This window comes from Ovis canadensis, chromosome 8, assembly GCF_042477335.2.
Source record: "Ovis canadensis isolate MfBH-ARS-UI-01 breed Bighorn chromosome 8, ARS-UI_OviCan_v2, whole genome shotgun sequence".
NCBI lineage: Eukaryota > Metazoa > Chordata > Mammalia > Artiodactyla > Bovidae > Ovis > Ovis canadensis.
The window spans coordinates 61,230,388-61,244,136 of NC_091252.1; positions in this window are offsets into that span (position 1 = coordinate 61,230,388).

Consider the following 13,749-nt stretch of genomic DNA (forward strand, 5'->3'; position numbering starts at 1 on the left):
CCACTCTAGTGTTCTTGCCTGGAGAATCCCAGGGATGGGGGAGCCTGGTGGGTTGCCATCTATGGGGTCACACAGAGTCGGACACGACTGAAGTGACTTAGCAGCAGCAGCATTTAATGAGTGCTTACTCTCTCTAAACAAATCACTGAGGTGGGTACTATTATTATATTTATTTTACAGTTGAGGGAGCTGAAGCCCAGAAATGTTAAGCCCTATGCCTAAGGTCACCCAGCTTGTATGGAAAATAATTGAAATTTGAGCCCAGATTGTTCAGTGTCAGTCACTCAGTTGGTTCCAAATCTTCATGACCCCATGGATTGTAGCCCACTAGGCTCCTCTACCCATAGAATTTTCCAGGCAAGAATATTGGAGTGGGTAGAAGTGGGTTGCCATTGTCTTCTTCAGGGGATCTCCCAAGAGGTAAGGCTGATGGAGAATCTGCCATCTGGTATCTGTAGCATCTGTAACCTGTAGACCTCTTGGGTCCATGTGTCAAGGGAGGAGCATCAGAGGATCACAGGATGGCTCTTCAGTGCTTCTTCCTGGCAGTGATGAAAGCCACTTCTACTTGCAGCCTATGGTCTAGACCTAGTGCTGTGCCCCCTTCTAACAGCAGAAGTGTGGGAGATGTGGGGGAGCCAAGGATACTTGATGCATAGCTCATGTCTCTGCCACAGCTACTCTCACTGCAAATGTCTTTACAAGTTTTAAATAACAGAAACCATTGAATAAGGGAAATTTCAAGCAGGAAGCCAGGAGAGAACCTGTATTGGATATGCAAAATTTCTGGGCAACCTCAGTGCAATCAATGTCTTCACTCATCTGCCCCCCACCTGGAGTGGTGCTCCTTTCTCTGGTGGCTATTTAAGACTGTGGGTTACATTTACTTCTCCATTAAAGGTTTTCTGGCACCTTCTGGACTCCACTGGATATATGGAGACTTGGAATGACTGAGATCCTCTCTTGGCTTTGCCTCCTCTGGTCATTCTTCTCTTCCCACTGAGGTTAGTCCTGCCTTGAAGAAGACTCACTGACATAGTAAAGCACTTGCTTTTTTGCTTAACTCTGTGAGTACACTAAAACAATGAAACTATCTCCAAAACTTTCAGAGGGAATAAGAAATGCTACTTATTTCATTTTTTCTACAATTTCATTTTCTCCACTCCCAGATTATATTCTGTGATCGTTGTTTTCTTCAAAGGTCCTTTTAAAAATCTACCCATTGATGATCCATCTATCCACCCATCCATTCATAAAGGTCTTACTCGGTATCCTTCTACTGAATTAGACTCCTTTGCATCACTTTTGATCCTTTTCATTAAACACTTTTCTTCTGGAAATTACCTTATGGCATTGTGTCAGCCCCAGTCATTTCCTCAAGGAGCAAACAGCTTGTCCTATGATTGACACCAGTGCACTCAGTTCATTGGATTTCTCTTAGGAACTTGACCATGATCAATATTTGACAGACTTTCAGATTCCTAAAAATGCAGAGAGAATATGTCATAGGAATCTCAAGGATTCTTTTAAGGTAGCAAATATCAAACAGAATCCTTGATTCAAAATCTCTTTGTTCCTTTTAATGTGTTGCTGGATTATGATTCCCAGTATTTTGCTCAGGATTTTTGTGCCTATGTTTGTCAGTAACATTGGTCTGTAATTTTCTTTTTCTGTAATATCTTTGTTTGATCTTGGTATCAGGGTGATGGTAGCCTCTTGAATGAATTTTGGAGTGATTCCCCCTCCCCCTTGCAGTTTTTTGGAATAATTTGAGAAGGACTATTAGTCAACAAAAGAGTCAGAAATGCGGTAACTGGGTGCAATCTCAAAAATGACAGAATGATCTCAGTTCGTTTCCAAGGCAAATCATTCAATATCACAGTAATCCAAGTCTATGCCCCAACCAGCAATCCTAAAGAAATTGAAGTTGAATGGTTCTATGAAGACCTATAAGATCTGCTAGAACTAATACCCCTAAAAGATGTCCTTTTCATCATAGGGAACTGGAATGTAAAAATAGGAAGTCAAGAAACACGTGGAGTAACAGGCAAATTTGGCCTTGGAGTACAAAATGAAGTAAGGCAAAGGCTAACAGAATTTTGCCAAGAGAAAGCATGGTCATAGCAAACACCCTCTTCCAACAACACAGTACACATGGACATCATCAGATGGTCAATACCAAAATAAGATTGATTATATTCTTTGCAGACAAAGGTGGAAAAGCTCTATACAGTCAGTAAAAACAAGACCGGAAGCTGACTGTTGCTCAAATCATGAACTCCTTATTGCAAAATTCAGACTTAAATATGTATGGAAAACCACTAGGCCATTCAGGTATGATCTAAATCAAATGCCTTATGATTATACAGTAGAAAGAAAGTGAAATCGCTCTGTCATGTCCAACTCTTTGCAACCCCATGGACTGTAGCCTACCAAGCTCCTCCATCCATGGGATTTTCCAGGCAAGGGTACTGGAGTGAGTTGCCATTTCCTTCTCCAGGGGATCATTCCAACCCAGGGATCAAACCCGGGTCTCCAGCATTGCAGGCAGATGCTCTACCATTTGAGCCGCTAGGGAAGCCCCTATACAGTGGAAGTGACAAACAGATTAAAGGGACAGAGGTTCATAACATTGCATAGGAGACAATGATCAGAATCATTCCTAAGAAAAAGAAATGCAAAAAGGCAAAAGGGTTGTCTGAGTAGGCCTTACAAATAGCTGAGAAAAGAAAAGAAGTGAAAGGCAAAGGAGAAGAGGAAAGATATACCCATCTGAATGCAGAGTTCCAAAGAATAGCAAGGAGAGATAAGAAAACCTTCCTATGCTAACACTGCATAATTTTGTATTACCCATTGATCTCTATGTACAATCAAAAAGGTATAAAACGCCTTTCTAGACAATAGAGGTTGGGGCCAGTCGCTGGACTGGTTTCCCCTGTGTCTCCTCTTTACTCTAATTTCAGGCTGAATTCCCATCTGGAGAGGGGCAGCTCACCAAGTCTGCTTACTTGTCCTGGCTTTTAAGGCCCGCGTGAAAGGGAGCCTAAGGCAGGGCACCCTTCAATATTTAAGTGGGCGCCGGTGGCCCAAGGTAGATGGTGCAAGCTCCTTGTCTGGAACTTTATTGGCCTTGCCCGTAAGCCAAGTTATTCAGCCTTCTTTCTCCACTTAATTTTCCCACTACACTATTTCTCCCTATTCTAATCTTATATTTCTATATTAATAAACAAATAAGTTTTCCTCACCAACTCCGTCCACCCTTCTAATTCCCTGGATCCACCGGGGCTGGACCCCGGCATGTGGTGTCAGTTGTAATTTCTCCTTTTTCACTTCTAAGAGTGTGTAAAATAGATAGCTAGTGAGAAGTTGCTGTACAGGATAGGAAGGTCAGCTTGTGCTCTGTGATGACCTAGATGGGTGGGATGGAGTGGGGTGGGGGTGGGTGGCAGGGAGGGAGGTCCAAGAGGGAGGGAGGGGATATATGTATACATACAACTGATTCACTTTGTAGTACAGCAGAAACTAACAGAGCATTGTAAAGCAACTAAACTCCAACAACAAAAAAATAAAATCATCATTATGCAACATAGTACAAGTAAAAATCTCAGCCATAAAGCTCACCTTCCGAAATATGAGAGATGGAAAAGAGGTTAGACCAGACACATATCCTGGAAAGTGTTTTTTTGGTGAAAGTTACACACAACTAAAATAAATGCCATAATATAAGCACACCTATTGCTTCAGTTATGGATTTGTTGCACTGTGGTGCTCTTGCCAGGCTAAGCTGAACATTTCAACTAGATCGCCCTTGGGCACACCTGAGACCTTTGGTTCTCAGACTGGATTTTAATGGCCTCTGAAGCACCAAAACGGTATAATTGAGGATATATTCAGGCCTCAAGGTGGGGATTATTGGTGCTCTGAACCAAACCTGTATAGTAAGGAGGATAGGTTTAAGAGACAAAGGGCGACTTTGTGCATAAGACAGCCTTTGTGCTTTAAGGAATATGGAGAAAATCCTTTTTCCCAAAACACTCCTCTGGCTCTTCAGACACTGTCACTAGTAGGCTCTCTCAGTCATAGCAGCGGCAATTCCATTAATTAGGGATTCACTTATGTTAACAACAATCTTTTTTAAGATACAATTACTTCAGGATTGCAATTGCTAATTTACAAATCTGTGCAAAATTTCTTAATCAGATTGCTTTTCTCCTTAACACCTGGCTGAGATAAGTGTTTCTAAAGGAAATAGACAATGAGTTGAAATTTGGTGGTGTTGCAGGGTGGAGAGGGGCAGAAGGTAGAGACCGAAGGAAAAAAGTTCATTCAAAACATATTTTTCTAACTATAAATATACTTCTTACCAGGGCAGGCTCAAGCCAGATCACACTTGTTGGCTCTATGACTTGGCAAGTGGCTTCAATCCAAGTGATGTCATTAATAGGAGTTCAGTTCAGTTCAGTCACTCAGACAAGTCCGACTCTTTGCGACCCCATGGACTGCAGCACACCAGGCTCCCCTGTCCATCACCAACTCCTGGAGATGCTCAAACTCATGCCCATTGAGTCGGTAATGCCATTTAACCATCTCATCCTCTGTTGTCCCCTCCTCCTCCTGCCTTCAATCTTTCCCAGCTTCAGGGTCTTTTCCAGTGAGTCAGTTCTTCACATGAGGTGGCCAAAGTATTGGAGTTTCAGCTTCAGCATTAGTTCTTCCAATGTATAGTCGGGACTGATTTCCTTTAGGATGGACTTGTTGGATCTGCTTGCAGTCCAAGGGACTCTCAAAAGTCTTCTCCAACACCAAAGTTCAAAAGCATCAATTCTTTGGTGCTCAGCTTTCTTTATAGTCCAACACTCATATGCATACATGACTACTGGAAAAACCATAGTTTTGACTAGAAGGACCTTTGTTGGCAAAGAAATGTCTCTGCTTTTTAATATGCTGTCTAGGTTGGTCATAGCTTTTCTTCCAAGGAGCAAGTGTCTTTTAATTTCATGGCTGCAGTCACCATCTGCAGTGATTTTGGAGTCCCCAAAAGTAAAGTCTGTCATTGTTTCCCCATCTATTTGCCATGAAGTGATGGGACCGCATGCCATGATCTTCATTTTTTGAATGTTGAGGTTTAAGCCAGCTTTTTAACTCTCCTCTTTCACTTTCATCAGGAGGCTCTTTAGTTCTTCACTTTCTGCCATAAGGGTGTTGTCATCTGCATATCTGAGGTTATTGATATTTCTCCCTGCAATCTTTATTCCAGCTTGTGCTTTATCCAGCCTGGCATTTTGCATGATATACTCTGCATATAAGTTAAATAAACAGGGTGACAATATACAGCCTTGACGTATTCCTTTCCCAGTTTCAAACCAGTCTGTTGTCCCATGTCTGATTCTAACTGTTGCTTCTTGACCCGCATACACATTTCTCAGGAGGCAGGTAAGGTGGCCTGGTATTCCCATCTCTTGAACAGTTTTCCAGAGCTTGTTGTGATCTACACAGTCAAAGGCTTTAGCATAGTCAATAAAGCAGAAATAGATGTTTTTCTGGAACTCTCTTGCTTTTTCTATGATCCAGCAGATATTGGCAATTTGATCTCTGGTTCCTCTACCTTTTCTAAATCCAGCTTTTACATCTGGAAGTCCTCGGTTCACATACTGTTGAAGTCTCATTTGGAGAATTTTGAGCATTACTTTGCTAGCGTGTGAGATAAGTGTAATTGTGCCATAGTTAGAACATTCTTTGACATTGCCTTTCTTTGGGGTTGAAATGAAAACTGACCTTTTCCAGTCCTGTGGCCATTGCTGAGTTTTCCAAATTTGCTGGCATATTGAGTGCAACACTTTCACAGCTCATCTTTTAGGATTTGAAATCGCTCATGTGGAATTCCATCACCTCCACTAGCTTTGTTCATAGTGACACTTCCTAAGGCCCACTTGACTTTGGACTCCAGGATATCTGGCTCTAGGTTGATGATCACACCATTGTGATTATCTGGGTCATTAAGATCTTTTTTGTATAGTTCTTCCGTGTATTCTTGCCACCTCTTCTTAATATCTTATGCTTCTGTTAAGTCCATACTGTTTCTGTCCTTAATTGTGCCCATCTTTGCCTGAGATGTTCCCTTGGTATCTCTAATTTTCTAGAAGAGATCTCTAGTCTTTCCCCTTCTATTGTTACCCTCTGTTTTTTTGCATTGGTCACTTAGGAAGGCTTTCTAATCTGTCCTTGCTATTCTTTGGAACTCTGCATTCAAATGGGTATATCTTTCCTTTTCTCTTTTGCCTGTAGCTTTTCTTCTTTTCTCAGCTATTTGTAAGGCCTCCTCAAACAGCCATTTTGCCTTTCGCATTTCTTTCTCTTGGGGATGATTTTGATCATTGCCTCCTATACAGTGTCATGAACCTCTGTCCATAGTTGTTCAGGCACTCTCTCTAACAGATCTAATCCCTTAAATCTATTTGTCACTTCCACTATAGACTCATAAGGCATTTGATTTAGGTCATACCTGTATGGTCTAGTATTTTCCCTTACTTTCTTCAGTTTAAGTCTGAATTTTGCAATAAGGTGTTCATGATCTGAGCCAAAGCTCCTGGTCTTGTTTTTGCTGACTGTGTAGAGCTTCTCCATCTTTGTCTGCAAAAAATATAATCAATCTGATTTTTGTATTGACAACCATCAGAGTGCTCAAGAAAAACCTTTGGTGCACCAGGACCCAGAGGCCCAACAGAGACTGAGCCAGACCTGCTTTGAATGTTTGAGTGTCTCCTGAGGAGCCACGTGTCAGCAGTTGCCTTCTGCAGGGACAGGGGCTCTGGCTGCAGCAGACCTGGGTCACTCAGCATGTGACATAAGCCCTCTTGGAGGAGGTTGCCATTAGCCCCACCATAGAGCTGCTGAGCAGACAAGAACCCCCACAGAATTTGACTTTGGAAGCCAGTGGGATTTGACTACAGAACTTCCACAGAACTTGGGAAACAGACTCTACGAGAGCACAAACAAAACCTTGTGCACACCAGGAGCCAGGAGAAAGGAGCAGTGTCCCCACAAGAGGCTGAGTCAGTAATAGGAGGATTATAGTAATATTGGATTGGCCAAAAGTTTGAAAACCCAAATGAACTTTTTGGTCAATCCAGTACTTACCATAAATTAATGCATGGAAAGAGCTTAGTATACAAGTACACAAGAAACATGCAATAAACATTAGGTATTTTGAACAATTTAGAATATTCAAAAGAAAACAAGCTGCCCAAAGTTTCATAGCATATCTCCAGGTCATCATACTTTAAAACTGTTAATGTCATGGCCAATTTCTGTCCAGTATATTTATAGCTCATATACAAATGCACATATAAACTAACATTATGCTGTTACTTATATCTTAGTGTTCTGTTTTTTTTTTTTTTTGGTTGTATTAGTTTCTAAGTATTTTAAGGAGGGCTTCATGGAGGAGGTAACCAGTAAATCTATGTGTATTTCCACAGTCAGATTTGAAAGGAGTTTCCAGTCTAGGGGTACAGTGTAAGCAAAAGCATAAGGCAGGAAGGGTAGGAAGAAGTGATGGTACTAATGTAGAGTAGGAGGGATTAGGAGGTGGCGACGCTGAGGGAGAGCTTGGGTCTGATTATGGGACCAAGTGCACTTCCTCTTAAGAAGAGGATGAGGTTGGAGGCAGGCTTAGGGGGACCTGTTAGACAGAGTGAAGGACTAAAATTAGGCCTCAGCTATTCCTATAAGGATAAACAGGAAACTGTGGATATAAGAGGCAGATGGAGAAAGAATTGACAAAATATACTGATTCGTTAGGGGCTGTGGGAAGAGGGAAGAAGTAAAGATGGCTCTGAGATCATCACAGAGCACTCAGCTGAGCTCCTTGTGCTATACAGCAGGTTCCCGCTAGGTAGCCATTTTACACATGGTCGTATATACATGTCAGTCCCTCCCAATTCATTCCACTCCTCTTCCCACCCTCCAGCCCTGTTCCTAAATTTGGTCCCCTATTCTGCACATCCATTCTCTAGATCTGTGTCTTTTTTTCCCATCCTGCAAATAGGTTCATCTGTATCACCTTTCTAGATTCTGTATGCTGCTGCTACTGCTGCTGCTAAGTTGCATCCAACTCTGTGCAACCCCATAGATGACAGCCCACCAGGCTCCCCTGTCCCTGGGATTCTCCAGGCAAGAACACTGGAGTGGGTTGCCATTTCCTTCTCCAATGCATGAAAGTGAAAAGTGAAAGTCAGGTCGCTCAGTCATGTCCGACTAGTAGAGACCTCATGGACAGGAGCCTACCAGGCTCCTCTGTCCATGGGATTTTCCAGGCAAGAGTACTGGAGTGGGGTGCCATTGCCTTCTCCGAGATTCTGTATACATGTGTTAATATACAATATTTTTCTCTTTCTTACCCACTCCACTCTGTATGACAGACTCTACATCCATCCACATCTCTACAAATGACTCAGTTTTGTTCCTTGATAGGTAGGATGGGGTGATGGGAGGGACTTCCATGAGGGAAGGATGTATGTATTCATATGCTGATTCACTGCATGGTACAGTAGGAAGTAACACAACATTGTAAAACAACTATACCCTAATATATAAAAAAGATGGCTCTGAGAATTCTATAAAGCATGACTAGTAGGGGTTGTGGTAGCCAGTCCTTTGAAAGAAGAGTTTTAGAAGATTCATGAGAAGTTGTAAATAGAGACCATATTACAGGGTTAAGAGCACATAACTAAGATGTTCAGGAAATAGGTATAGACAACTATTTTAAAGGCTTATTGTCAAAGAAGACATAACATGGAAGGGTAATGTAAAGGAGGAATGCACTGGGAATGAGTATTTTGTTTGTTTGCTTCTGGTTTATATTTATTTCTTCCTGAGAGACAAGGGAGACTTCTGTTCCATGGGGAGGGGACACATGAAGTGAAGGGAAATAAGACAGGTGTATGGGAAAGAATGGGATCCCAGGTGGAAGAATCTGCCTTGGAAAAGAAGTGATTCTCACCTTCATTTGAAGGTTTGCTTAGAAAAATATTCACAGAAAAGTGGGTGGGATTTGGAGAGAAATTTCCATGGAAGGAATTAAAGGAGATCAGGTCATTGGCTAAGGTAGAAGCCAAGCATGGTTCTGGAGATTTTCATAGAATGGAAATGATTCTGAAAAACCATGGGGGAAAAGATAAGCTAAGGTTGAGAATGAACAAAGAAAGATATGCAGGAGCCTTGAGGCTTATCTTATTTACTGAGAAGAGTGATAGGCCAGTTTTGAACCAGATATAACATTAAATCAACATGCTATACAAATGCTTTAGTTTTATAAGCCTAATACTAGTTGTTGATGGCCTCTTCTTTCTTTGGCAGCAGCCAGGGAAGATATAAATCTTTGTTAAAGTGATGTGTTAATTAAGTTTTCCTTAAAATTCTTGCTGTGATGAGGGAAGCAGAAAGAAGAGGGCTTTTATGTCTGTCTCAGGAAGTGGTCATAAAGCGTCCTTCCATTTGTCCATTGCTTTTCAGTTTAGAAAATATATTCACTCTTATAACCTCAGAAGCTAAAAAAGATAGCAAGGGATAACAAATCTAGACTATAAATCACACTGGAAAAATATTTCCAAAGGAGAGAATCTCTTCATGCTGAGACTGGAAATGAACTGCCATTTCTAGTAAAGGTGTGTAGGAAAGAACATTAATATTCAAGAGCAGCTCAGAGTTCTTGTAAGACCTTGATAAAGATATCTTAGGCATATGTTCTTGGAGTTTGATACTTTGCCAGTGAATATAATATTTCTTTTATATTATATTCATAATCATATTTATGATATTTATATCATAAATTTCTCAAATTTATGTAGGCTGCTCAGAAGCCTTTGGGCTACTTGAAATTTCAATTAGAGTTTTCAGATAGTACAGCAATAATTATTTCTTAAGCAGCTTTGAAGATTTATTTTCCTGAGAATGGTGATGAGTTTTTATAAATCAGGCCAAACTTATGTGTACACATTTTGAAACATCTGTTTAACATTTAGGGCAGGCTGTTGGTTCTTAAGCAAGGCAGAATCACTAATCACTCTTAGGGTTCTGAAGGATTGGCTTTGGCCTTGACGTTGTCATAAAAAGCTGAGTTAACATCACTGTGGAGGGCTCTTTAGGGCCTCTATTCTAGTTTATGGGCTTCCCTGGTGGCTCAGATGGTAAAGAATCCACCTGCAATGCAGGAGACCCTGGTTTGATACCTGGGTCGGGAAGATGCCCTGGAGAAGGAAATGGCTATACACACCAGTATTCTTGCCTCGAGAATCTCATGACTAGAAGAGCCTGGTGGACTATAGTCCATGAAGTTCTGAAAAGTTGGACATGACTGAGTGACTAACCACACACACACTCTAGTGTATAATGCTGCTCCTCCACATTTGAACCTTGGGAATGTGGTTTGTTGGATTTTTCATGTGTGGAAGTATTGTTTACAATAATCACTTTATGTTTTATATCCTTTACTGTTGTATACACTCCTTTTGCTCCTCACAAATCCCTATGAACTGTGCAGAGCAAGGCAATGCCTTTTTTTTTTTTTTTTCAACAACAAGAAAATAAAGCTACAGTGAAGATGGTCTTCTCAGGGTCTCACTGCTAGTCAGTTTGGAAGCCGGCTGCAGTAGTTGGGGCACATGGGCTCAGTAGTTGCGGTTCTTGAGTTCCAGAACACAGGCTTAGTCATTGTGACCCACGGGCTTAGTTGCTCTGCAGTGTGGGATCTTCCTGGACCAGGGACTGAACCGGTGTCCCCTGCATTGGCAGGAGGCTTCTTATCTACTGTATCACCAGGCAAGTCCTGCCTTTTTAAGAAATTTATTTATTTTGGGGGTTTTATTCTTAAATCAAATTTTTTAAAATTCAAGTATAGCTGGCTTACCTCTGACATCTGCTTTTAACTCTTTAATCTGATAATTTGATGCCTATTTATCACAGGGCTTGATGCCAGAGATTGCTAATCTTATTTATATCAGAACCATATAGGATTTCCATTTTTCTATGTCTAAAATGGTTGACTATTGGAAATATCATGTATTTCTACCCAATATAGGTAACTAAGTCCTGTGTGGACATAGTGTAGCCTTTGGAGTCAGACTGGCCTAGGCTAGAAGCCCAGCTCTGCTCCACATCAGAATTGCTACCTGTGTAACATTATTTAGCTTTCCTAAGCTTTTGCTTCTTCATCTTTATTTTAAATTTTTTGAAAATTTTTGGCTGTGCTAGGTCTTTGTTGCAGCTCAGGCTTTCTCCAGTTGCAGCTCAAGGGCTTAGTTGTCCTAAGGCATATGGATCTTAGTTCCTGGACCAGGAATCCAACCCTCGTCTCCTGCATTGGAAGGCAGATTCTTAACCCTTAGACCGCCAGGAAAGTCCCACTTCCTCATCCTTAAAAAAAGGCTTGACAGTGTTACCTATTTTAGAGGTCTTTATGAAGATCACATAGTTCAATGTTTGCAAAAAACCTGTTTCAATGCATGGTATATGCTAAATAGATCACTGCAAATATTATTTTCAATAAGGGTTAGCAAATAGTACTAAAAACAAGTAAGGGCTCAAAAGGGAAAATATAATGGGCATTTTAATCATTTATAGTATCTTTAGCATTGTACTTTGAGATAAGAAATAACTTGCCATTCTTTTTTTTTCTTTTAAAAAAATTATTTATTTTAATTGGAGGCTAATTACTTTACAATATTTTAGTGTTTTTTTCCATACATTGACATGAATCAGCCATGGGTGTACATGTGTTCCCCATCCTGAACCCCCCCTCCCACCTCCCTCCCCATCCCATCCCTTAGGGTCATCCCTGTGCACCAGCCCTGAGCACCCTGTCTCATGCATTGAACCTGGACTGGTGATCTGTTTCACATATGATAATATACATGTTTCAGTGCTATTCTTTCAAATCATCCCACCCTCACCTTCTCCCACAGAGTCCAAAAGACTGTTCTATACATCTGCCATTCTTTTTTAATTCTCTGTGTTGTTGTTGTACAGTCGCTAAGTAATGTTCGACTCTTTGGGACCCCATGGATTGCAGCATGCCAGGCTTCCCTGTCATTTACTATCTCAGGAGTTTTCTCAAACTCATTTCCATCAAGTTGATGATTCTATCCAACCATCTCATCCTCTGTCACCTCCTTCTTCTTCTGTATGTGCTGTCTTTTAATTCACTGATTACTTGGGATGTAGGCAAGGAAAGGAGCATTATTAATCATTTTATTTTCTTCCTTTTACATCTATGTATTTTCTTACTTTCTATAATAAACAAATTGAGCTGTTACAATAGGTATGAAGTTATAAAATAAAAACTGGTTCAAGCATTAAATGATAAAATGTCAAGAATTGGAAAAAGGAGCAACTTCCTAAAAAATCAGTAGCCTTCAGATGAACAGAAGTGTTTGATGTTTAAAGCAAAGTACATATACCTCACGGACATTTTTGCAAGTCCAGTGGTTAAGACTCTGCCCTTCTACTGTAGAGGGTGCAATTTCAATCTTTGGTCACGTAATTAAGATCACTCATGTTGAGAGATGTGGCCAAAATAATATACACATACCTCTTCCTTCTACTCACTTTCACTTATTTGCCCATTTATACATTTACTCATTCATTCAAAAAATTATATTTAATTGTTCACTATGTTTCCTGAACTGAGAAGGGATGGAAAGATGGAATTCTTAATTCATTACTGTTTATTGATGATTTATCTTTTTATCAGAGTGTGGAAATACCAAGGGGATTCCCCCATCTTAGGCAGCCAGATGCACATACTCTATATATATATGTGAGCTCACTGAAACGGATCAAGGCACAGAAACTCAGCTTCAAGCAAATAGTAGATTTTGTTTATCATATGCTAAGATGGTGATTGCAGCCATGAAATTAAAAGACGCTTACTCCTTGGAAGGAAAGTTATGACCAACCTAGACAGCATATTCAAAGCAGAGACATTACTTTGCCAACAAAAGTCCATCTAGTCAAGGCTATGTTTTTTCCAGTGGTCATGTATGGATGTGAGAGTTGGACTGTGAAGAAAGCTGAGTGCTGAAGAATTGATGCTTTTGAACTGTAGTGTTGGAGAAGACTCTTGAGAGTCCCTTGGACTGCAAGGAGATCCAACCAGTCTATTCTAAAGGAGATCAGTCCTGGGTGTTCATTGGAAGGACTGATGCTAAAGCTGAAACTCAAATACTTTGGCCACCTCATGTGAAGAGTTGACTCATTGGAAAAGAATCTGATGCTGGGAGGGCTTGGGGGCAGGAGGAGAAGGGGACGACAGAGGATGAGATAGCTGGATGGCACCACCGACTCGATGGACATGAGTTTGAGTGAACTCCGGGAGTTGGTGATGGACAGGGAGGCCTAGTATGCTGTAATTCATGGGGTTGCAAACAGTCGGACATGACTGAGTGACTCAACTGAACTGAACTGAAGTGCCAACAGATAGACTAATTTGAAGAGATAAGTATATTTTCCATTGAAAATCTTACAAAAGATGCTCAGGATAAGTAATAACTATCACTAAAAAGCTCTATGCTACTGTTAAAGAAACTAATAATCAAGATAACCCACCAAAAAAGAAAAAAAAAGATAACCCACACAAGGAAGGATAAAATAGAATTATAAGTTTTTATGAAAAGAGTGTTTACCTTGGGATAGAGAAACATATAACTCTAAGGAATCCTTTAATCAGCAGCTATTGACCGCTTATGAGTTGCA